This window comes from Cydia strobilella, chromosome 15, assembly GCF_947568885.1.
Source record: "Cydia strobilella chromosome 15, ilCydStro3.1, whole genome shotgun sequence".
NCBI lineage: Eukaryota > Metazoa > Arthropoda > Insecta > Lepidoptera > Tortricidae > Cydia > Cydia strobilella.
In genome coordinates, this window is record NC_086055.1 from 5,563,401 (window position 1) to 5,589,671 (window position 26,271).

Here is a 26,271-nt window from a genome sequence, read left to right on the forward strand (position 1 = left end):
ACAGCGGCAATCGTACGAAGTAGTGCTAGTACTGCCGTCCTTCCGTTTGGACCAAATGTTTTCCGCAAAATTTTACTTCCCAACAAACTTATAGCGGTATTTTCATTTCCCAAATGAATCTTTAGCAAATTAACACTGCATTCTATTCTATTCTATTCTATTCTATTCTATTCTATTATATTCTATTCTATTCTATTCTATTCTATTCTATTCTATTCTATTCTATTCTATTCTATTCTATTCTATTCTATTCTATTCTATTCTATTCTATTCCATTCTATTCTATTCTATTTAATTTATTTGGTCAAATTATCATTTGGCATAATTTTACTTTGTCAAATTTTAATAAGACAAAAACTTATTTAGCAATCGTTTTTTATTGGCTAATAATATATTCCAAAAAGATGTTTGATCAAATCGTCACTTCGCAAATTTGGCACATAGTCATGTTTATTTAAATTTGTACCTTAATTTTATGTGTTAGAATTCAAGTTGGGGGTACTGCTTTATATAGAAATACCCGAATGATAATTTATTTTAACTAATATGTAACTATACAGGTATTCCAAGCATAAAACCGATAAAAGGTACATAAATTGTGAAATATATTTAATCTCAAAAATTACGAAACTGTATAATTCAGTACCAAACACATTTACTATGTTTTATAATCAAAGTAATGGCAGACATATTTTATACAATAATTTTTAACTATCAAAATGTAAAATCCATATTTATTTACATCAATGGACGTAGTTCTGCAAACGTGAACCAACCCACACGTAAATACGTTTCAAAATTAGAACTTTATGGTAATCACCTGGTCCAGGTCACGCTTGACGTTTGCTCTCGACTCGCTGTCCCTCTCGCTCGCACTGATATATTGGTGCGATAGAGTGAGAGATTTTATGTCCAATATAAATAAGCAAAATGATGAAAATAACCAAGGTCGGGATTATTTCAAATGAAAGCAAAAATTAAAATACTGCAGGCTTCTCTATTGGGATGTAAATCGGTATGCCATGAAATCTTTTGGGAAATATAAGTTGTTATGCCTAACTATACATTTGACTAAAAAATAATTGACCAACTACCTATTTGTTAAACAGCAACTTGCCAAAAAAAGTTTTGTAACTTAACTGTATAATTGCGATAAGCTTAATTTGGCAAAACAAATAATATTGTCTTCGGTTACCGCGATAGTTACTCATGAAATAAAACGAATAATGAATGAACGGGTGACCCGTTGACCACGAACGCTGTAAAGAGTTCGAAACGTCGGGATGTATTATAAATTCAATATACGCGATATAATCCGTTTTCATAGATTTATTTCATTGTTTTTCCAAATATTTTTTTGGGAAATGATAATTTGGGTAAAATAGTTTAGGGTGTGATACTTTGGGAAAACTGTTTCGCCCATTCATTAGTAGGAGATTAGGTGAATATGTGCTCTGCTTGCAAATGGAAACATTACTGTTCAATTTCGTTTCAAATTCAGATCTCTGCCAATTAAGCTTCTAAACGTTTGCTAAGTGAACCAGCTCAATTTACCAGGCGATAAATAGAGGAAAGTAACAAGGTGCTGCTCAAGCCCCGATGTTTAGCGCCTGAAGCGATCTCTGTTAACTATTAATCCTATTTTCTCTTCCCGGAGATAACGAAACTCATTTAAGATATCTCGCGATCGCTCCTTTCAGGCGTTTTGGGGTGCAGCCGTGAGAGCGCACAGCGATGCCCATGGAGTCGACATTATGCAAACGATCGATTATAATAATGTTAGATTTATACAGACTCGTGATTTAATGGGGATGTTATTTAGTAGTAAAATGACTTGCTGCTGTGGCCAAGTTTTTTTAGTGTGTTTACTTTCGTCAGCGTTGTACGTTTTATAGAACATTTCTTACACTGCGATACTACCTACCTACGTGTTTTGTGCACCCGAAAAATTTACCCTACATATGAAGGTTTTATCTTGATGATTCTGTAACATCGCGGTAAATGTCGCCAGTAATCTCTCAAATGGTACGTACCTAAATAATGTAATAATTTATATAATATCCTATGACTAGTTACATAACGACAAGCTAAATTAATTTTGTATCAAGCAGAAACGTCTGCGAACGATGCTATTTAGCTTAGAAATAAATAGCTATTATAAAAATATGTATTTACGCCAACTGCTCAGTTGCACATCAAACCTGAAAATTAAAATGAAACCATGAAAATAAATTTATCTACGACGATGCGCCTATTAATGTGTGGTATATTAATGAGAGAATTTAAAAAAAACCTTTAGCCTCTATATCACCCCTGTTCTTTAATACGTATTCCGTCTTAAGAGACCAAAGGTTTCTCTTTATGTTTAATAAAGTTTTCTTCAAAGTATCCTTAATTGAAAATTCAAATTTATGCATAAGCTCTGATTGTAGCGGGATTGCCAGGCCAAGACAAGGCCGTTTAAGATATGCAAGCCTTCCCTTGAGCGCGTTTTGGACAAATTACGCTAATGTCTATAGGTTTTTAAATAGTATGTCGTTTTAAGGAAGTTTTGCAAAATGCGGTTTTAGGCTGTCGTTGGTGGGAAAGGGGAATTTATCGGCAAATTTTTGACGTGGCGGTTATTATATTATGAATCAAAGGCGCCAGAAAAACAAATGTAGATATTAAATGGAAAAAAAATGCTTTTAGATTGAACTTTAATTCAGGTTTTCATCCTATTTCTTGACTAAAAATGTAAATTTTTTAGATTGCAAATATCTAACTAAAAAAAACAACTATGAGTACACCAGACCTGCTAGCATGAGTTGCGTTAAACGCAACTTATGCTAGACCGCCTGCTATGCAAAAGTTTTTTTCTATATACCTACATATTTTAATACGAACCATTTAAAAAAATGGTATTTCGTTAAAGTAATCCTGCCTTCATTGACAGTATCACCGTTGATAAACTCAATTTAAAGTTCTGTCAACTTCTCAGTTTACGACCGCCCATATTCTGTCCTTCACTTTCTAAGAGGTATAATTGCCTCGATTTCCCGTTATAATTCCACCTTCCTCGAAAATTCAGCACCTAATGAACGAATCAGTCAATAATTGAATATCATAACCCATTTTAAGCAGTTTGAGTAATTACCAGTAATTATTACTTAGGTGTTTAAATATGGTATTTTAGAAATCTGTTTACGATCTACAAATCAATTTTCACCAAAATTGTAACAAAGCTAATGATGCCTTGAGTTTGGTTTCTATAATTATAATATTTTCTTTTCCCATTTTTCTTTTACCTTCTTTTGTATTAACTTGAGATAATTAAGCAAGTCTCCAGTCCAAAATTCAACTACGTTTTGTAACTATACGTACCTAGTCGAAAGTCCGTGACACTGTTACCTACTCTCGTGTTAATAGTAGTAGTAGTAGTAAATCACTTTATTGTACAAAACAAAAATTGTTAACATGAAATTCATATAAATTTAGGTACAAAGGCGAGCTTATCCCTATAAGGGATTTCTTCCAGCTAACCTTAGAGTAAATGAGTGGAAAATTCGAATTAGATAGATAGACAAACTTACAGAACGTACAATAATATTTAAAAAGGAAAACTACAATATTAACGTCTACGAATAACTAAAATACATCAATTGCATTATGCAATAAAATAAATATGTAAAAGTTCTTATCAAAGTAATTTAAGTACCAGTTAAAAAGGTTTCTTACAGACAATGTAGGTATATTATAGTTAAAAGGAAATTTTCGAAGCGATGGAAACAGCAAGTGATATGTATTAGATGCTAAGACCAGTTGTTACATGTATATAGTTGTTAACTATTTTTAAGGCTATAAATTGTACGCTCGAAACGAGCAACTGTTGATACCATTTGATATATAATGAACACCTTTATGTACCTACACAGTTTACAATAAATAAATTACTTAATAAAAATAATAAAAATGTTTATTGAGTTCGCACAAACAAACGTAATTATAACTGGGCAGGTGCCTCTTTTTAAGCGTACAATGACACTTGTGTCAAGAGACACCGCTCTCCCGTAGGTGGTAACAGAATTTGAACTTTTTACTTACTTACTTACTTAAATGTACGTGTCTTTCCCTTAATCGGTAACAACTAAGAAACTGTAACTATAAAAAACCGGCCAAGTGCGAGTCGGACTCGCGCACGAAGGGTTCCGTACCATTATGGAAAAAACAGCAAAACAATCACGTTTGTTGTACGGGAGCCCGATTTAAATATTTATATTATTCTGTTTTTAGTATTTGTTGTTATAGCGGCAACAGAAATACATCATCTGTGAAAATTTCAACTATCTAGCTATCACGGTTCATGAGATACAGCCTGGTGACAGACAGACAGATGGACAGACGGACGGACAGACGGACAGACGGACAGCGGAGTCTCGCAGTCCGAGTCCCGTTTTTACTTTTTGGGTACGGAACCCTAAAAAAAGATTTCCGTAATATATTCAATTCTGAAACTGATTTGCCTTGCGGCGTAAATGTTATTTGGTTCGTCTCTCCTTCACATACGGCGTTCGTAGCATGCTATGAGCTACGTCAAATTACGCTAAAGTGCTACGAACGGCGGTACGCGAACTAACTCCACGTGGCGATTTCTATTTTTATTTGTATGTATTGGAAATATAAATTTGTAATATCTAACTGCTTGAAATAAGGGTTCATGTCAATATAATATGAAATCTAACCTTCTTCACTTATATTAGATTACCTACAAATTTAACAAATTTAGCTATAAAAGCTATCAGGCGTCTCGTTTAGCATCATATTCATCTTTGCTTAAAAGGGTGTGTTAATAGTATTATTCGAGTAGCCTTTGACGCTTGATAATTAAATAAAACTTTAGTCTTTAGTTTAGACGCTCGTTCTGATCTAGTTCCAAGGACCAATGTTGGTGCCCAGTGTTAGGGTCGGTTGTCGGTTGCACCAAACCGTCTGTCACCGTTAAAGCGTCCGTTAAATCTTATTATATGGGAAATTTCATAGATGTCTGCTACGTAACGTTGATCAGTCTGTTAACTGTGGTTGGTGCAACTGGCGCTTATTCACGTTAATTTTTAACGAGACCATAAAAACATGAGCAATACCAAAAGCATCTTATTGACAGAAAAAGAAAGCATTGACAAGTAAAAATTCAGAAAAATTATAATTTGTGCTATAAAGAGGCTGTCATATACACTCATCTATAGACTTGATTCACTCATCACTCATCTATACTCACAATAAATTAAAGTAAATCATCAAACAAAATTATCAAAATATCCAATCACGCCTCAACATTAACTAAGATTCAAAACGGCAATAAAGTCTCTCTATAATTCATTTACGTTTAGAACGAGGCGCGTCCAATGGGGTATGAGTGAAACAAATCGCCGTTTAATGATAATTTAGCGGAGTTACAAAATATCTGGTGGGGGGTGGGGGTGAGGGGGAGGTGACAATCGCTATCTCGCGATGTTCCCTCTTCCGCACATAAATAATCGGCCGACAGTTATTTCATAACGCCGGAACTTTGATAGGACGAGGCTACGTGTGTTTCCGGTGCGATAATACCTACCTACCTACCTACGATAGTCCGAGGAACGACCGTGAATTAGATATGCCATTGAGTTAAAAGCGTGATCAGGCTTTCATTTTTTATACGGGTTTATTCACGGAAAATAGATGACTTAATCATATCGCTAAAGTTGACTGGACTCATAAGTCATAACCATAGAAATGAACTTCAAACTATCAAAAGGCCTTCTTTTCTGAACGCATTCTGATAGAAATTATCGCAATCCTAATTGTGTATTTTCATATTAAAAGTTTTTTAACGTTTTTTTCATGTGTATTTTCAAATTCAACGTTCAATAATAAAACACGATCTTGCTACACCTGTTAATTTTTAGTATTTTTTTTTTTTGATATTTCCAACTTAATTAAATACTGACATAAAACTCCATCTCCTGGACTACAAAGGTAGTTAAAACGTTAAACACTTTATCTTGAAGGCCCTTGTTAGCTAAATTGTTTTAATTAAAGTCGTAGTATTTTTACTTGAACTAAGAGACTAAAAGCGCTTTCAACGTGGCAGGTGTGGGGTAGACTTTGCAGCTTAATCCCTTTGGCCTTTGTCGTTAATTTTTCCGACATGTCTGTAGCAGTTATAAAAGCTAAAATAATTTAATAAAGGCGTTATATCTTCCCGGGGTCACGTAAGTGGGCGCTTCGGAGGGAAAATTACATTTTGTTTGGCCACGTTCCGCGCCGCGACATGGGACAACTCAGTTAGTGTTCAGGATTCTTGTTGATTCTTTCATACCTCGATCTCTTTATAGATAGACTGGTTCGTTGAATGAGTTGAATCATAATGTTTTATTGGTTTCTCTTGCTGTATTACTGGTACTGTAAAATATAATTGTCGGTTTATTTATTTTATAACTGAGACCCAAATCAGGCAAGCGGCAATTGTATAATTCAAATTCAAGCTAAAATTAAAATCTGACAAACATCTCTTGGATTTCGCAATGGGTTTCTTTCACTACGTCACTTACCTTTCAACTGCACTTCAATCCTTTAATTGCCTTTTAAATCCAGCACAAACACTCGCCCCTCTTCTGTTTTGACACATGTTTAAATTTTCCCTCAACCACGTACGCATTATTTCGACATTAACAAAGTTGCTTTCGCAAGTGTCCAACGGGTTCTACCTATAATATAAAACGAAACAAAATGCGGGAAATGTTAATTTTACCCGTGCTAATGACACACGACAGCGGACGCCTGACAGACCGTCTGTAAAATTTAGGTTTTACCCAAGGGAAAGATCACCAGACCTTGGATAAGGGGTTTTAGAGAAATCTCTTACTTTGTATTTTATTTGTAGTCTAAAGAGAAGGTAGTATAATATTTAGATTGTAACACTTTTACTCGAGTGCGCGATAAGAAAAGAATGATTTTTACGTTCCTGTTTAAAGGCAAAGGCTTCCCCCCCTATAGTGGTCCTTATTTCGTCAGTTTTTTTTTTCTATAAATCTACCACAAAAACACCAATGTGTTTTTTTTTTCAGATTTTTAAATACATTTTAGGGTTCTATAACTTTGACGAAATAAGGACAAGTCTGATCACCGTAGGTTAGGACTTAGGACTGGAAGTATGCATATGTCCATGAGCCTACGTTTGAGTGACAGAGGTAGGTCTTCTTTCAATAGGTGTTTCATGGCCCAATAGCTCTTCCAAGCGTTCTCGGTCTGTCTGTTGACCTCTTTTTCTTGTCGCGCCTGGAAAGAGACTATTTGGCCCAAATAAAGATATTCTAGATAAGTATTTATAGATAGTTAATATTATTTGTTATTTGTGATGATTTGACTTGAGATTGATGTTTTCATTTTACTTGTTCAAGAAATATCTCTGAAATTAAATTTGTTGAATTTGATACAGTTTATTTCTGACCCTATGTTTATACCTATAATTGACTGAGTAATTGGAGTGAGTAATATGTATGTGCGTGGCATTTAATTGTCCCGCTTGGCTGTGGCATAGTAGGTAACTATATAAGTAAATCAGTGCGAAATGCGATTTACATAACTGACATCGCAAAAACAAATTTCAAGTACGGCTCCCTTAAATTCTCGGTAGTTGATGAAGAAAATTTAATTAAAATAACATAAAGGCATAATCCCCAACCAGTCGTAAACATGCCTATCGGGATTTTATTTTAACAATACCGCCGTTATTCCAAATTTGATCAAAACCAGTGACCGCAAACAAGTAGGCGGTTACGAAATGATGCGTGGTCTCGCAATATATCCATAGCGTAACTTTCTCAAACTCGTATCTAAACTAAACTTCTCATTGAAAAAATATCCTTGTTTAATACGAGAAACGACATACTTTTCATTGAGACACAAAATCGAGAAGCAAGGTTTAACATAAACAGTCTAAAAGCTACCTTCGATCTCTGATGTAGCCAAATTTCCCTATTACGGGTTTAATTCGAGGAAACGCGTAGGCACGTAATGTATGTATCTATCTAGCTAGGCTCTGTGGTCTAATCCTGCGGTTTCCAAACATTTTTGATTGACTGTACATAAAAAAAGTGCTTTAATTATTATATTTGCTGAGCGGTGTTTACTCGTATTTTCCAATAAGTAAGTATGACAATATAGATATGCAATTATTATAAAATAAGCAATTTTTTTTCGTCGGATCAGTTTCAGAGCAGCGTGCCTAAACAATACTCGCAATTTTTAAATAAGACTGTTTTACTTTACTAAACAGAATAAAGTTATTTTTAAATATAATTAATACCTTGGTTAACAAATTAATTAGTAATGAAAACAAAGCTATGAATATACAAATACAAATAGGCTTAAAAATAATAATACAAACTAGGTATAAATAAACTTAAATAACTTTACTTTACTCGGTGATATTGAATGTTTTGAAATAGTTCTTAACTAAAAACGTTAAGAAGAGCTGAATATAGCTCCTAAGTTTAAATCCATTCCGAGAATTTCATCCTGACCGATTTTCTTGTGTGTCCAGAACGTTTATGGGGCCTTGAACGTGTGCTATTTGAGATATATAGACCGTGAACTGGGCCAATGAAACGTGTGTTAGGCTGGCTGAAAGCAGTGATTGTCATCGTAATGCAAACGCATCTGCGCGTCCCCTATCAACGACTGCAGTAGTAAGGCTGATCTTATAAATACCTGTTGTACCAGGGCGATAGACAGACAGAGAGGTAGACAGTTGCAGCGTTTGCCTAAGAATAAGGAGCTCTTGATTAATAATACGGGCATGATTCTCTGCTTCTATGGATTTAGATTTACCGCGATACATTTTAATTTAACAAAGTAAGTACCCAGGCAAGATATAAAGTGAACAAAGAGCTCATCCAGCAGAAAGTAGGAAGCTATTGAAATTAGTCGTTATCTAAACATCGTTCGTAATTGTGTATGGTCAGTGCCCCGGCAAAAAACCGGAACTATGTCGGTGGACACTTGGACAGGGTATTTAGACTCGCACTTATAATAGTTAGTATACTAACTACCAAACTACACTAGTTTTTGGCAACTTAGCAACAAGCGTTTTAATATTCGACGAACGTCCAGAACGGCACAAAGAAGTCTCCACAAGGAACCCCGCGGAGGTCAAACAGTGAGATTGGTATTAGAGTGCATTCAAATATAGTAATCAAAAAACTCAGTAACTGGACGACGATCTTTACGCATGTCGCTTGTTACTCAAACGTTTTAATGTATTACCAGCACTCCATCTTTACTTGGAAATGTATTTTTGTCATTAAACAGTATTAAGCTTACAACAACTAGTTCCAGAAGATACCAATTGCCTAAATCACTATAAATTTCCTGAATGTTATACGTTGTAATTGCAGGTGTATCACAACATTTAATAATCTGTGTAGGAAGTTTGGAAAGGCGTCACGTAGCCTGTCCCACGCTACGAGCAGTCGCCGATAAATGCTCGTAATAATTCTCAGCCGTAAATAATAATTTGGTCAATTTTCCCTATAACAACAATTTCGGTTGCGTGCTCAAAGTTTTTATTAGAATTTTATTGTTATTTAGGCGTGTTTGTTCCTTGTTTCAGATTACATTGGAGGTTTTAAAGGAGCCGGGCGTTAATGTGAGTTGCTAAATTTCCCTTTAATTTATAATACGAAAGTGTAATTGAATTTCTCCCTTTTTCTGCGTGTAGGAGCAAACTTAAGAGAAGTAATCTAATGTATTGTACGCTTTGTGTTCATTTCGTACACAAATTTTCATTTATGAGTACACCGATTACGTTTATTCGCTAACTTTATTTGTTAAGTACATGGATAAAAATGTACTAACGTCTTTATTACATTTCTTTTGTTAATTTAACAACAGAGCTTTGTATTATTTCGTATACATAATTTTGCTACCGTATTTTTATTTGACACGCTTTTGTTTTTGTTTTAACGACATTGTTTATTTTTGAAAACTCGTGTCGCTAGTTTAGCATATTTTATTAGCAAATGATTTTCCGAGGCCTAGATAAGTAGGATTCAGTACCTACTAGCACAACACACTGATTAAAATAAATAATGTTATATTATGTATATTATTTATCATCATGAGAATTTACAAGATTTCACTTGAAATATAAATGGATTAACTACATAATTTTGAGAAAGCTCAAAGCTGGTACGAAATATCTCCTCACATAGGTAATTACATTAAGCCAATTTCTTAGTGAGTATATACTGTACCTTCATATATGTGGGCATTAAATATTCAAGCTGTTTGAATTACACCAGTCTCTATACAGATCCTTCATAACTGTAATTTAAAGTAATACCTCAATAACAAAGTTTCCCGCCGTGAATTAAATATACACAAAATAGGTACACGGCGTAATGGAAAACAAAGCTAGCGGCCGCCGGAACTTTTTAGAGAGGGAAATTCGAGTCAACCGGACGGAAGGTAGCCCCAAACTATGAGTGTTAAGAAACTTTTATGAGCGGGCGGCCCATTTAACCGCGAGTCAAGAGCTAATCCGCACTAGCGGGCAGCGCTACAACGCACCTGAGACCTGGCTTTTTATTTCCCGTTCGCATTCCCACCTAATTTCGCGCACCACAGAGGCTGCAGAGGTGGGCTGAACTTTGTCGGGCGTCATAAATTTATTTAACGGCCCGAAGGCAATAAGAGGCGGAGTGTAAAAAGAAAAATACGATACCAACGTGCCTAGCCGTTATTGCAATTAAACAGAGGAAGTAAATCTTTCAATACGAGCGGCGAACGCTCGCCTCCCGGTTTCCTGCTTTAATTTATCGCTTTGTTTTAGTCAGTGGATCGTCCCATTGACGGATTGCTATGTGTTTGATTAAAAAACGCAACTTAATCTTTGCCACCCCTTTCGATCCGTGTCTGCAGACACGGTGTAGGCTGCATCGGGCGAATCCGCTCGGTCCGCTCCTTGTACCCGTCCCGTTGCTATTAAGTACTTCGCATTCGTTAAACGAGATAAACATTTAGAGTTCCGTACCCAAAGGGTAAAAACGGTACCCTATTACTAAGACTCCACTGTCCGCCTGTCTGTCACCAGGCTGTATCTCATGAACCGTGAAATTTTCACAGATGATGTATTGCTGTTACCGCTATAACAACAAATACTAAAAAGTACGGAACCCTCGGTGGGTGAGCCCGACTCGCACTTGTCCGGTTTTTCCTGGATGCTTTTCTTATTATGGACTATGTTAGAGTCAAATCAGTTTAATTATCAACTACAAATACCATCATCTTCCTCGCGTTGTCCCGGCATTTTACCACGGCTCATGGGAGCCTGGGGTCCGCTTGGCAGCTAATCCCAGGAATTGTCATGGGCATTAGTTTTTTTACGTACATAAGTTCCGAAAAACTCATCGGTACGAGCCGGGGTTTGAACCCGCGACCTCCGGATTGCAAGTCGTACGCTCTTACCGCTAGGCTACCAGCGCTTCTTCTTACCGCTAGGCCACCAGCGCTTCTATCGCAACATCAACTACAAATACCCTGTTTTAAAAATCGTTATAGTCAAACATAAGGACCTAACTGTAACAAAAAATCGTGTCCCGCGTTTGGATAATTTTTCAATATTTTGCCTGAACCTCTCCAGCTATGTCAATGTCCTATAGCATACCAGCATATTATTTTTTCGTGTTGATTTATTCCACGTGGATGAGTCCATTTCTCTTTGACGGAGACGCTCGGTACACGGTTTTTACCAACGAAATTACGAAATCAGCTAAAACGATTTCGTCCGTCGCTATGAAAATGTCATAGGTCCAAAAATATTCGTTTGAAGAGTTTCTGGCAAATAATTATGAGAAAATGTTTTCTTTGACTAAGTTCATGAATATTTAAGCAACACCTAATATTCTTGAAGTTTGGAGGCTCAGTGCGTAGATATTACTTATCCACTCTCAGATCTTTAAGCTTAGATCAAGCGAGTATGTAAATTCGTAATAGTACTGTAGTAAAATATTATATTTAAGTATACACCTACCTACAGTTACACTCGTAATAAAAGCAACATTCTCATATCGTTTGTTCACTTACGCAAGAATGATCATTTATGAACTTGCGAGTTCGCAACTTCATGAATGCATTCAAACTTGTAGCTCAACACGATACGCCCAGCGCTGTTTACATCCCCCCTCAGAGCCTCGTGAGTAATACGCAAAATTTCTGCGGTAATAGGAAAATGAAGGAACGAGTGTTAAATTCAAATTGCTTAATGGTTCGGAAGCAGGCATTTCATTTTCCATTCGAATTGTTGCGTAATTTACTACTGCGTACGCGTACGGAGGACGGCGGAGGGCCTTTTGTTTGCCAAAGCTGAAAAAAATTCCATGGTTTTTATTAAAAGTTGGGAATACCGGTCGTGTCATTTCCATGGGCAGGTCGTGATGTATTGCCGTGTTAACCCCGCAAATTGGGAAAATTAAAGGGTTCATGAATAAACATTAACATACATATAAGCAAGTAAATATACAAAGAACAGGGAGCAGTCACAAAAAGGCACTCAACACTGTAACTAGTAATATTAAGGCTATTGTTTAAAAGGCACTGATAGATATAAATGTACAAAGACTCAGTAGCATGTAAAAATGTTTAATTGTAATTCAATAATGTGAACAGGGGTTGCATCACCATATCCCTTAGTCCATATAATCTTAAAAATATGAGATTAGTGCTAATGCCAAGTAAATAAATTGTAATTTTGTTCTATATAAAAATAGTTTTAAAAAAATTAACTACTTTTAGATTAGTCCGACGATATAAAGTCAATTATATTTATTCAAAACGATTTTAAGCATAAAAATACAACAGCAATCAATCGAAACCCATCAAAACCGTCATCCGTAAAACTATACAGATAACACACAATATTTCAATTAGCTACGCGACAATGGTACAAAAATTGTTGAAATATTCATGACGCAGGTATCGATTCACTGCATGACTATCCTGTGGTCACGAAGCCCGTGAAAGATGGTATCGGAGACCGCGCCCGCTTACGTGATATGATGGAAATACTGTTCGAATAGATAATGTGAGGGGATCGTTTTAATAGTCGAATATTGAGATCTCAATCAGTTAGATTAGTTTTTGTGAGGCGTGTTCTGGAATTCAATGCTTACTGTTTAAATCTAAACTAAATTGAAGACTAAACTGAAATAACTGGTCTTTTACTTTATTTGCTTTATATGGCTTAGTAATAAAAACAAGAAACTTCGGGGTGTGATTATTATTACATTAACTAAGCGATATAAACTGTATAACTACATTTAGCAAACATTTAGCAATGAAATGGGTAGCCAATATTTTTACGTTTAAATTTTATGAATACTGTACTACATATATACATACAATGGAATCCATTTAACGGAAACGATCACCATAACTGGATGTTTCATAAATCCAATCAACACTAATCGATAAGAATCTAATCGTGTCAGTTAGACAAACTTGACGCATATCCAATTATGGCACAGGATTCGGCCATGTCCGATATGATATCATTACACCGTACATGAATTACTATAACGTAATGCCGATATCCGATTGGTTAGACTCAATTACGCCAACTCAAGCTATTACCGGCTGATATACGGGTACATTGTGTCCAGCTTTATAGGTACTAGGGCCCGATTGTCTCAGTTAATTGTCTGCTAAGTAGCAGTGATTGTGAAATTAAAGTTTCGTGAAGTCTTCAACTGTTTTCTGGGTTATTTGGACGGGACGAGGAGCGACTGCTAGTGATTGATTAAGCATTATCTACATAATCGTCTGTAGAAATTGGTTCCCGTGTGTTCATTGTTTGGATAAGTAGTAGCTACTTATATAGGTACAGTCAGCATCTAACAGATAGTGACGGCCAAAGTGGCCAAATATATCCTTTGCTTCCATAGAAATAGGGATGTGTTCCGATATATCTGGCCACTTTGGCTGTCACTATCTATTTAATGCTAACTGAACTAAGGTATTGATGCTATATTATATACCTACCCAGTTTATATTATGACTTCTAAATCTTGAAGAACGAAAGATATTTTTTTATCATACATAGGATTACTTTTCCTAAATTAGCACGAGTTTGATTATTTTATTAAATACATATCATCACATGGATTTGGTACACATAGACCGTTTAAAATAGTTCAAATTCAAGTTACCTATATCAAGTTTACTATATATACTAGTTTTCACAAATAATAAAATATAACATTGATGCATCAAGGCGGTTTGTTTACAAACGGCCTACCGGGCATACATAATGTTATTCTTGGTATAATGATTATAGGGTATATTTACGCTTCGTCTTATATACACTGCAATAATTATTAGTATTATTACATACATTAAAATATGTCTGTTCTAACTAGTGACATTATATAATTATATGTAGGACTCAATAAAAATAAATGGCTCTCAGAAAAGTGGGTTAGGTTAGAACTGCGAGTCACGGTAGAATCTCAGGCATCCCATGGCTCCTTCAAAACGGTAAGACGGGTGACGCCGGAGTGGCTTTTAGTGGGTATACCTCCTCTCCTCCTTCTCTCCCTCCTCCTCTTTAGGAGAGGATGGCTGCAGGAGGGAGTCCCACATATCCCCCAATGGCTCCCCAGGCCGGGGGAATGCGTAACGCATTTTACCACCACTCCGTCAAAACAAAAAAAAAAGGTTAGAACTGCGACCCCGCATAAAAAATAATGTTTTTGATAGTACAAAGTATAACATTATACTAAAATATAATATAACAATAGCTATTATACAATATGTCTTTATACTAGTTAAAAAGTGAAACAAGCATTATATCAATTACGGTTTAGATTAAATCATAATATAACAAAATCAACGGATAACAGTATAATAATAATTAGTAATTACATTATAACAAGTAATAATATTTGAAATGGCATTATGACAAGTGCATGATAGTTTTTTTATACGTATATAAAACATAATTAATATTAGGCATATAAAGAAATCTCTTTCTAGGGTCAATTATTTTGGTTGGTTTTTAACCAAACCGAACCAATTTACACCCCGAGATGCAACAAAAAAGTTTTTTTTAAAGCCAATTTATAATACTTATTAAAAAATACATTTTGAGTAAGTACAGTCTAATATCCAATATCCTTCCTAGAATATTCAATTAAGATATTTTGTTTGAAAATTGTACGTTTTTCGTTTAGTCGGAAATTCACATTCTGTATCTGAAAATACACATTTATTAAACTGTCGGTTTTCCAATGAGCAAGCATTTGCGGTTCGATTGTATTCAATAACCTGTTCATCACGAAACTCTGGGATAGGATTGTTCCGACCCAGCCGCAGCATTAGTGGAATAGGTCCGAAGGCAAACAACGCAGGTACGGATTCGACTGTGTACTTTAATAATGTCAATGATGAAGCCTGTTATGTTCATTTCTGGCAGGCGCATTAAGTAAACACATTACTGAATTAGTTGCAAATTGATGTTCTGTTTAGGGGATGCCCCCACCGAGGTTTTCATCTGGTCAAGATTGCAGGGAACTGAATGAAAGAGCGCACGATCGGTCAATGTGGTTTGTGGACAATCTTAGGAAAAGTTATTGTCCAGGCCGACGTTTCGGCCAAGATACTCATTATTACGGTAACTACTTGTCTGCCATTTAGTAGATATCTGACCAGACACTGCTTGTTACATACTAGGTAGCCTAGGTACTTACCTATTAAATAAAAAAATATGGCAAAGAAGTTTTATCGACGTGACGTGAACATGATACTTTGCATACCTAAGCATGACGCCAGACCTTCTACTCCTATTCGATCAGTTGTTTTTCTTGACAATTATTTATGATTTTATATTTTAAAAACTAAATTGAAATCCCACAAGGTCTATAAATTAGTTATTTTAAATCATCCCACAAAGTTCACCCGTTAGAACTGAATGAAATCGCAAAAACTGTCAATATCATTTAGCACTCCGAATCCCCCGCTGTCCTCGGCTCGGTAGCATTACAACTGATAAGGGAAGGGTGAACGCACTCGTGCGTCCAGGGCTGTTATTCCAACCCTTACTGAGCTCAAGCGAGTCCAACGATGAGGCAAAATTAGCGCGCACTCTCCCCAAACACAAAGTTGTTACGGATCGGGGTTAAAGTTACATTGGTCGGCGATCCATCAGATTCACCTACACTTAGTAGGCAATAAGGAATACACCGCGAGGGCCCATATTCATAATGCTCAACCAACTTCACGACAAGACAGACCAGCATAAAAGTGTAAGGCGATTACGCGTACCCAATACGAAATGGGAGAGCAAGTTATTCTAGGGATAGAGAACAAAATGCTTCACGAATAAACAGGCAGATACAGTGTGGGGGCCCTACAGGCCGAGGGGGCACGAATCAAGAATACCAACGTGATTAATGGATGCCGAGTGGTACGATAATGATAATGACCCGTCTGCGACTGCATCATCAGAATCAATGCATGACGCAGCTTAGGTTTGCAGAATTTTCAGTGGGGCTCGATCGCTGATGCGTAAATTTTATCACACGTCGTCGCTGTACATTTCGTACCTATAATAATATGGTCTTCATGGTGAACATTTAAAGAATTTAGGTACGCGTGTATAAAAAGCCCGACATAATTCATTAGTTCACGAGTAGTTAAAGACGATTCTCTTAATAATAGGATAGTAGGTGGGAATCGCGTTCTAGATGGCTTGCGTCGCAAACTTTTGTTCATCAGATATTTGGAATATTTTACTATTATTATTTATTTTGCCTATTAGTGTCCCACTGCTGGGCAAAGGCCTCTCCCCTTTTTGTGCTTCCTCCGGCCAGTTGTAAAGGAAGGTGTCAAAGTTGTCTCACCATCTCCTCCTGGGCCTACCCTGTACCCACGCTTATCTACCAGCACCCACTAAATAACTAAAAATGAGTGAACACCAAAATTTTACTTGCAAGTACAGCAAACTATATAAGTAGATAGAAAGTAAACAAAAATAGAAAGCGTTTTTATTAATCTGTGTTTCCGCTGCCGTATCATAGCGCTGAGTGATTGGATGGGTTACCGCATCAGTGTTTGCATAGTTCGCATGCGAATGCCTAATGAGAACGTAAAAATTGTCTATCACCAGGCAGCGGATTTCGCAATTAATGAGTTTGTATTGAGACAGGTGTTCGAGGACGAGGGGAAATGTATAGCATAACGAGTGAGTGCGAAAACCATTTTGGGTATAGAACAGATGTCTTGTTAATGATGATTTTGGTAAAACTGTCCAATTCTCCTGGAGTACATAGTTGTTGTTCCATTCAGCTTGTACCTAGTCAAATCTATGTTATGTTAAGTTTTGTAAGTTTTTTAATTAATTAGTTATTAAGATTATCTTGCTATACCCTATTCAGGGTCCATGCTGTTACAATTAAAATGATTATAACACCTATATGTACCATGGATTGCAGTAAATAAATGAAATGATCTTAATTATTACTAATAGAATTAGATTTTTTAGTTATTATTTATTAAGGTCTAAATCCTTAACTGTCGCCACTCGTTTTAATTGTGATATTATACTTTTAGTAATAATAATATAATATCTACAATAAAACTTAGGTTTATACACACGTCACAAAAGAAACTGTCAAGGAAGCCACATTCAAATCCTGCTCAAAATTTACAGATAATACATAGTTATCGTTTTGTTCCTGTACAGTTGAGTTTCCCCTACTGCAAACAGACCAAAACTTAATGTAGACTATCTACAGAAATATGTGATATTCACTATTACGAAATATATTCACCACCTGCATTAACTTCATAAAAGCCACGTCTACATGCATATATTTATTAATAGCGTACTCTGGTACATTATCGCAGTAATGGTTGAGTTACCCCCACTGCAAATATACCAAATCTTGATGCACCGCAGTTTTCAACTGTTAAGAAATATAAATTATATTTGTTGTGTACACTAACGAGCATAAACCTCGTACAGCCACATTTCTTTATACAATATATTGACTTTCGAGTATTCCTGCTACATTATCGGTGTTACAGTTGAGTTGGCCCCACTGCTGCAAATAGACCAAATCTTAATGCACTGCATCAACCCGTAGCCGCGCCGACGCGCACATTTGCGATTGCTTAAGGCGACGGTAGCAATGGGTAAATTTTCAGATTCTGTTAATTTACCCCATTTCACACACAAGCGCACTTCACGTACACTACCTCACTTTGTAGCCGGCTAACTAGAGCGGTAGAAAATGAAAAATAGGTTCTTATAGTAAAACAATATAATAATAAAATATGTACAATAAATTAAACTAATTTCTGTCAGTACACGAGTCAAAACCAATAAAATATCGTCACTGGCCTTAACGTTTTCGATTTCCAATCTTCGTCGAGCCGAACGATGAATTTCCGCAGCGGTAGTAGCAACTGCGGGCTACGCGGGCTCACCAGGCGCAAGCAGATAAAAACTTCAGGAGCGAATATCCAGAAAATAAGTAGCTTCAATCATGCGTCTTCAATTTTAAACCAAAAGAAAGGGCTGCAACAATCGTGCGTTCTTAGTTTCCGGGTTGAAACCTAACCCAAGCCTCATTCAGTTACAAAAAACCAGTGACGTACAAATAAGACTTGGATTAGGTTTAATTTAAACATAAACTTAATACTATACAAATTTTACCTGCATTAGACGCAGCCCTCGTATTACTATCGTATTAATACTTTTAACACAAATCACATAAGCATGGAGTCACATTAAATAAATATTAGTAATCAGAGTTGTGGGTTATTTGCAACAAAATTCCCAGAGAAAAATTATCAGAAAAAACAAAAGACGGGCGAATGGCTTAATTTTTTTTTACAGCCGGCCAGTGCGCGCGGTGGCTGCACTATGCAGGTTTGCCATGTTACAACTTTACTGGGACAGGTCAGTGACCCATCATGTTTATTAAATTTTAAGATAGCACTTTTAGTTTAGTTTAGTATTAACCACTGGCCTCCTTTGAGGAACAGAAATTGTAAAAGCGTTCCATTGAAAGAAGAAAGAGACATACATTTAACCTTGCTTTCCTAGTCTGTTCATGTCACACATGACGTATTTAAATGTAAATAATCTAAACTAGTGGCTCTGTGAGCTGTAGACCTCGCGAGCATAGCTTAAGATGGATGTGTCTAGGATGGTTTAAATAAGAGGGTAGAATAGCTTTAGACAATAGGTACTTTTTTCATACAATCTTAACAAATCACTTTGATCTTGATGTTGATCGCTTCAGCATAATATTTTCTAGGTTTATAAATTTCGCTTTTAAAATTATTGTGGCTTTTTAGTAGGTACATTACCATTAGTTGAACTCTATGCAACTATTGATACTGAATAGGAATGGAATCGATTGGCATAAAAAATAGCATGTGAAAAATAAAAGTTTTCATTTCATACAAATTGTATGGGAAAAGTTTTCCTCGATTTGTGGCTTTCCTAGGCGAAGTTTTTTATGGTCCCATGCAAGCTTTTGATCGTGGATAGGAATGGGATCGATTGCCATCAAAAAAACATAGGAAAAGGCTATTAGGAACACAGCCGCAGTGGTTGACGTGAAACGTGGCGTGGAAAAGTTATTGCGAAGACCGCATAGGGCCGCTTAGGGACCTCATAGCGTAAAGCAGGCGCCCTGTATGTAAGACTTGAATGTTGAGCTTTGCCCTACCCTACAGTGAAAAGCTTGTAGGTAAGAGAAAAAGGGCGCCGCCGGCATTTGTCAAAAATGATCTTTTTCTTGCATCCTGTAAGTACCTATGTTTTTTCCAAAATCGGTAAACCCCAATCTACATTAATTTGAAATTGAGGGAAGGTTTTCTAAGACCATTTTCACGTAGCAGCACGGGATCTGGTAGTTGCCCTCACTGACCCAAACCACCCTGTATACCTGGCTGATTTTTGAATTTCTAAAAGTATTGAAATGCTTAGTAGTGGAGATATATTGAAGGGAGCCACACGAAATCAAGCGCTCGAAACTCTAAAAACCGCACAAGTGCGGGTCGGACTCGCCCACCGAGGGTTCCGTACGTTTTAGTATTTGTTCCTATAGCGGCAACAGAAATACATCATTTATGAAAATTTTAACTGTCTAGCTATCACGGTTCATTAGACACAGCCTGGTGACATGCAGACGGAGAGACGGACAGAGCAGTCTTAGTAAGTAATAGGGTCCTGTTTTTACCCTTTGGATAAGGAACCCTAAAAATCGGCCCGATTCGACCTCACGATGTCACCACATATCGAGCAAATTAGGCGATGGGCAAAATTTTCTCAATTTTTATTGAAATTTTCAATAATATTATTAAATAATTGGCTCCATAAACCCGCTCAGACAAACGAATCTATACTACCTAAACCTCAAAGTTTATAGTGCAAAAAATCTACGTATTTTAAGAGAAATACTGTAAATAAAATTATATGAAATTCGGAATAAGGAGAACCACTTAAATCTAAATAAATGTATGGCTCCGCGGTTAAGAAACCTAATTGTGCTTGGGGTTTTTAGAATTGCCTCGATGAGTATTAGTTGTCTGTGGAAAGAAATGTAAGTAGAGCTTGTATCAAAAAATTTAATTTTTGCCAAAAATTTATTTGCAGTTTTAATTCATGCAGAGCGTGTGCCACATTGGGTCATCTCAGGTGAAAAAAGTAGGCTATTGTCAAATATTTCCGTCCCAATTTTTCCCACTATACCCGACTGGATATAAATCTCCACGTTTCCACTGCAGCGCTCACGGCCGCGTTAAGTACACACAATATGAGCGGCCGCGCCATATTTAATCGTTATCAGGCCGGGCAGACCTGGCGGCGTATTCATCGCGCCGTGATTTACTTACGGTTTATCCTACGAGTGACTTATGGGGCATTGATGCCCGGACTTGCTTGTTATGAACTTGAACTTGCTGACTGTTCATGTGTTATGAATGTAGAACGAAGATAACACGCTTCATTCTCTCAAGGATACGAATGAGTCGGCTGGGGTCGAAATGTTGCAAAGCAATCTTTATGTCGCAATTAGACTAATACTATACGCACCAGTAATTTAAATAACAGATGCTAAATGCCTTACAAATGACGCATTTCAAGTTCAAAGGTCAAATATACCTAAATTGCGTTTTGCGAATGATGTATAAGTGTTAGCTTGGCAAAGTCAGATTTTGGAATATAAAACAGATTAAAGAAGTTCAACCACCCTTCAGTAAACTTTAATAAAATTAACCCTTCAAGAGTTTGCCTTTGTAACAAGATTGTAATATAAGCTCTACCTAAAATCGTACCATACAAGACGTCATTTAATAAATCTAGTTAAATTTCCTTTTTTTTACTAATCTTTTCTGTCTATTCAGGTATAATGCAATTTAAGCCTAAAGATTCGAGTGATGTGTAAACCTGTCAAAAGAGTATTTTAGTATGATTACCTACGACGTTATTTCAGCCACATTTAGTTTTTTTTTCTTAAATTATCTAATGTGTTTGTTACAATTTTATAATGTGATTCACGAACTCGTAACATAGGTACGCCTTTTGTATTATTCTCTGTTTAGACACTTTAGAGACTTTATATAATCATCAATCGTTTGAGCATTTATAATCGACAGAATAGTATTTACTTTTTCACGTTTTACGTTTTTATTATTTTTTATATGAGTTAAGGCGAAAATATTTTAAAACTTTTATTCCAAGGGAAAAGTAATAATTGGGGTTAATCGTGGCAATTATGTCCCATGGGGTAAAACGGTTTTCTCTTAAGTTACAAGGAAATGGATATAGTTGGACGCATTTAGCTATAGACGCAATCAGTCCACTTTTTTCATAGTACGCCAAAAATACAACTGCAGTTTTTTTGTAATTCAAAAGAATCAACATTAGAATTTTGTTTTAAATCAAGTAAATATCCAACAAATACTAAATAAGCGTCCCAAAAAACGTATGTGAATAATAAAGGTCAAGTTGGGTACAAAGTTAGAGTATTATCTTTTTTATAGTTACCAAAAACTATTTCGGCCCTAGACAAAACAGGCAAACCAAGCGTGTCGATAGAATTGCATGCAAACAGCCCATAAAGGCTGATATCGCCTTAATATGAAAACTTGCCCGTACCCTGTATTGCCAGCCAGGATAATTATAGGAAAACGAACTAAAAACCATTGGTAAACTATAAGGCTTTCAAATCCTTAGTCCGCTAAAACTGTCAACGGCCGAACGAGTGGTTAAAAGCTTTTGGTTTCGATTAAACTTTTTCATTGACAGGGTTTTGATTGTGGCCGACCCTCTTTATTTGGGTTATTGTGAGTTGATTGAACTGACAGATTTGTATTACTTTTAGTGTTTCTAACAAAAAATATTAAAAAGAAACCTTTTTCACTTATATTTTGAACTATTGCTACACAAAGGTCAAAGCATAAAAAAACGAACCTTAAAACTTTGACATTTGTCGCGCAGGCAGAATTCGAACACATGTTTAATTTGGCAAGTGTAATTCTACTCAACCAAGCAGGGTTCTTCACGGATCATCACGGTATAAACCTCATTTGAGTTATCCACAGCCCCTATAACCTTGAAAGGAAACCTAACCTTGACACTAGCAGCATTCATTATAATAATACTGCTGATGATGTAATGACGATGATTGATGAAGTTTGACGATGGCGAAACATAAGAAGACCACCCCATAAAAACATAATCAATCTGTCCAACTTAACTTAACTTAACAATTTTAACGTTTCTTAGGTATGGCAGACATAGGTATACTTCAAAAAATACAGACATGCCTTAGCATGACCTTACCTCAGTTGACCTTAGTCAATAGACGTTTACGTAGAAAAATGCCAACCTCTTAAGCCCAAGTGCAGTAAACAGCAGATGTATCGTTCGTTGTTCTACGTTCGCGTCATTACTCACACGCTATTTAGCAGTTAGCGCCGCCAGCCGATTTATCAATGCGACATTTATATTCTGTTAATCGTGTTTGGATATCGAGCCGACACCGATAGGGGTGCATTGTACAATACGGGCGTTGTGGTCGAGAACGTGCATTGCTGATAGAAGAGAGGGTTTTTTCAATACAGGGAAAATTTTGAGTTTGTACAAGTAAATTAATTATCCTAAACATGTGTTATTTATTTATCGTATGGCTTGCAGTTGTCTAATTAAAATTGTAACATATTGAATTTGAAGTATGCATTGCATTGTATGCATCAGTCGATAATGTCTTGAAATCCGCCATTTTCCCGCTAAACTTAGTACTGAGACATTCTATATGTGTGAGAATATATTATCAGCTCGTGGAAATAGGCTTCGAAACTTCGGGTTTTGCCGGCAATGGATTTTCACATACACCTCAAGCCGGCAGCCGGCCTGTACCATAATTAGGTTTCTGCTGAACTTTAACGCTGACAAATCATGTCCTCAAAATATTGTACTTGGTCGGAACAGTAATTTACCGTTTTCTAATTTACATTATATCTTCCATGAAAGGTACTCTAAGTTGGTCTAGTCTTTTCCTGGTATAAATTGGTATAACAGTTTATCATATAATTCAACTGAATAAAGAGCTAGCGGTTTCTCGTAATCCAAATAACTCGTTTGTTTCGATATACGTGATTGAATAATCTGGTTCTAGCCGCTAAAAACTGAAATCGTATTATAGCAGCTATGTGGATAATACTAGTGATTGCAATTCAGTATTCTACAAATACACAGAATATTACTGGCTACTCCGCTCCCTTAATCCGAAATAAATCCACACAATCCAAACAAAGGCGATTATATATTTTTGTGTCACATGCTCTTTACTTTTACTGCGTACTATTTCGTCCGCGTAGTGAAAGTAAATAACAAACGTAATTATTTTTTATTGACTTCAATGTATGTTCATACTTTCTCAGTGAAATCTTGCATCCCTTCATGAAATATTTAGAATTACGATTTCATGGATTACTTATGTTTTTAGCACCTTATTTTGTCTATTAGTCGTAAATACCTGCCCTCGTAAAACTTCTCACCAAACAGTTTAAGTTAACTACCTAAGTAACTGCGTTTCGTGAATGTAGCTCATAAAAATAACAAGTAAATACGGGAATAGGGTAGGTTGTGAATATATTTCCATATCTGGTAATATTCGAAATTATTGTAGAGTTCCCTTTCATTACCTTGATGCATTGGGGCTCGGATTTTTATCGGAAGAATTCACGCATGCAGTGTCTTTTTTGTGGAAAACTATTTATATTTAAAGATTCTGATATTTCTGATCATGACTAAAATAGATAAAAGTGAAGTTTTGAAGTGTCTTTTTTTTTACTACGAAATATCTGATATGTAAAAGTTTTAAAACGGTAATTACGCTCTTATATAGGAAATACAACGATCTATTAGTTTATTAACATTAATTTAATTGTTAAATTTTGAAAATCGTAGCAGATATAGCTCTGCTATCGGAAAAACCTGTATATTTATAAGGCACGATGCGCATGTTCTAGTCACAGTTGGTGTCATTAATCTCATTAGACCGTGTAGACACAGATGCTCGCCGTAATCCGGCTGCTCGGCAGATTTGCATAAAGAGTTCATGATTTGTGAACCCTTGCTTTTGCGGCTCGGAACAATGTGGTATGGCTTCTTAAAAAGAGCGGTAATCCGCTTTTGCGGATTGTTAATTTGTCGCTCTTAAGTTTTTTAATGTAATAATTAACCTTTTTTCTGTGCTTTTGTAAAAGGCATCTAGGTAAGAGTACCTAAAAAGTGCTTGTTATTTTTATTCAGACCCTTGTAAGTAGTTTTAGCATCTTTTTTTGATATTAACGAAGTTATAAAAACATTGTTTGCTCATTTAGATAATGGACACAATCATTACATTAGATATTATAAAAAGGTATTAGATAAAAAACAATGAACAAATGGATTTTGAAATTAGAAACTGAACTAATAAAATTACCAGGCAGATCTAATTCCCAAGAGCCAGGACAAATACAGCTCACCAAAATTCTGTAGGAGGTCCGCAAACGGCCTGCACTCCCGATCCCGCCCTGAGCACACAATACACGCTGCCGATAAATAAAATGGCATCCACCGCAACCATACCTATAGGTATTTGTTAATAGCTAAATAATCGAATACGCACCTAAAAGCCTTTGGGGGAACCTAATAGCTCTAATTTTGAGGGAGACACGTTAGTCAATTTCCAAAATGACAAACGCCATTGATTAAATCTCGTCTCATTTAAAATCAAATCAATCGAGTTTTCGCCCTGCGCTCGGAAAGTAAACTCGTATCGTAATAAGCCGACGAACAATGGTCCACGCGCACTTGTTATGTTAGAGATGGAATGAAGAAAAGAGCAAACCCCTTAAGTAAATCAGCGGGTAGAGCAAACATCGCGATTCGCGAATCGATTGCGCGGACTCGGGCCCTTATCTCGGCGGTGCGCACGTGTGAACCCCGTTCAATTTTAATTTCATGCTCAAACAATGACGCTATCGAGCAGGCTATTATTTTGTATCGTCGCCGAGGGTTGAGTTCATCTAAATCCGACAGATAAGCCCCTAGCTCTTTGTCGGCGCTGATCCTGATGGCTAATTCGAGCTCGTTCGGGACACACTCGGAACCTTCCGTGCGTCCCGACTACTTTTAATTTGTCATTAGAAAATCGGATTGTTTAGGACGGTGTTGTTTTATCTCGTTCCATCGTTTTGTTTAACTGTTGTTTTCGACTTTCGCATATTTAATTAAATACCGATTGTTAGCTTAACAAGTTTCATAATTCTCATTTGAATGAGATGCCTTCAATTTACATTCAAATCACTGATGATATCGAAGATTTTAGTTTCTAAATTATCGAGTTCATAAAATTAGCTTACCGTGGGACTTAGTCAATTTGTGTAAGAATGTCCTATAGGTAATATTTATTTATTTATAAAATTACTTTTTGTTTTCAGTTTAAACTAAGCACTTAATATACTTAATATATAAGACGTCTAATTAAATTGGACCCAAGCTAAACGTAATTTACGTAAAGCCACTTCAATTCTCAGAACGTCAATTCAAGTTTTCCTTAAATATAATAATGAGTTAATTTCTCATTTATTTTTTTGTAACTTGCTAAACATGTTTTCTGGGTTAAAAACGTTATTAAAGCGTTAAATCAACGTTATTAAAATTAATGCAATATTCCAAGTACATACCTA

The 26,271-nt window shown here is 36.1% G+C and overlaps 1 protein-coding gene across 2 annotated transcripts in view; it reads left to right on the forward strand.

Annotated features, from left to right (window-relative positions):
* LOC134747854 (semaphorin-2A) overlaps window positions 1–26,271 on the forward strand; it is a 422,795-nt gene that overhangs the window by 177,819 nt on the left and 218,705 nt on the right. The window contains exon 2 of one of the 2 annotated variants that reach the window (XM_063682505.1): window positions 9,632–9,667. The gene's annotated coding sequence lies outside the window, so the exon portion shown is untranslated. Of the gene's footprint in view, window positions 1–9,608; window positions 9,668–26,271 lie in introns of those variants that run through there. The other variant, XM_063682507.1, reaches the window with a different exon arrangement.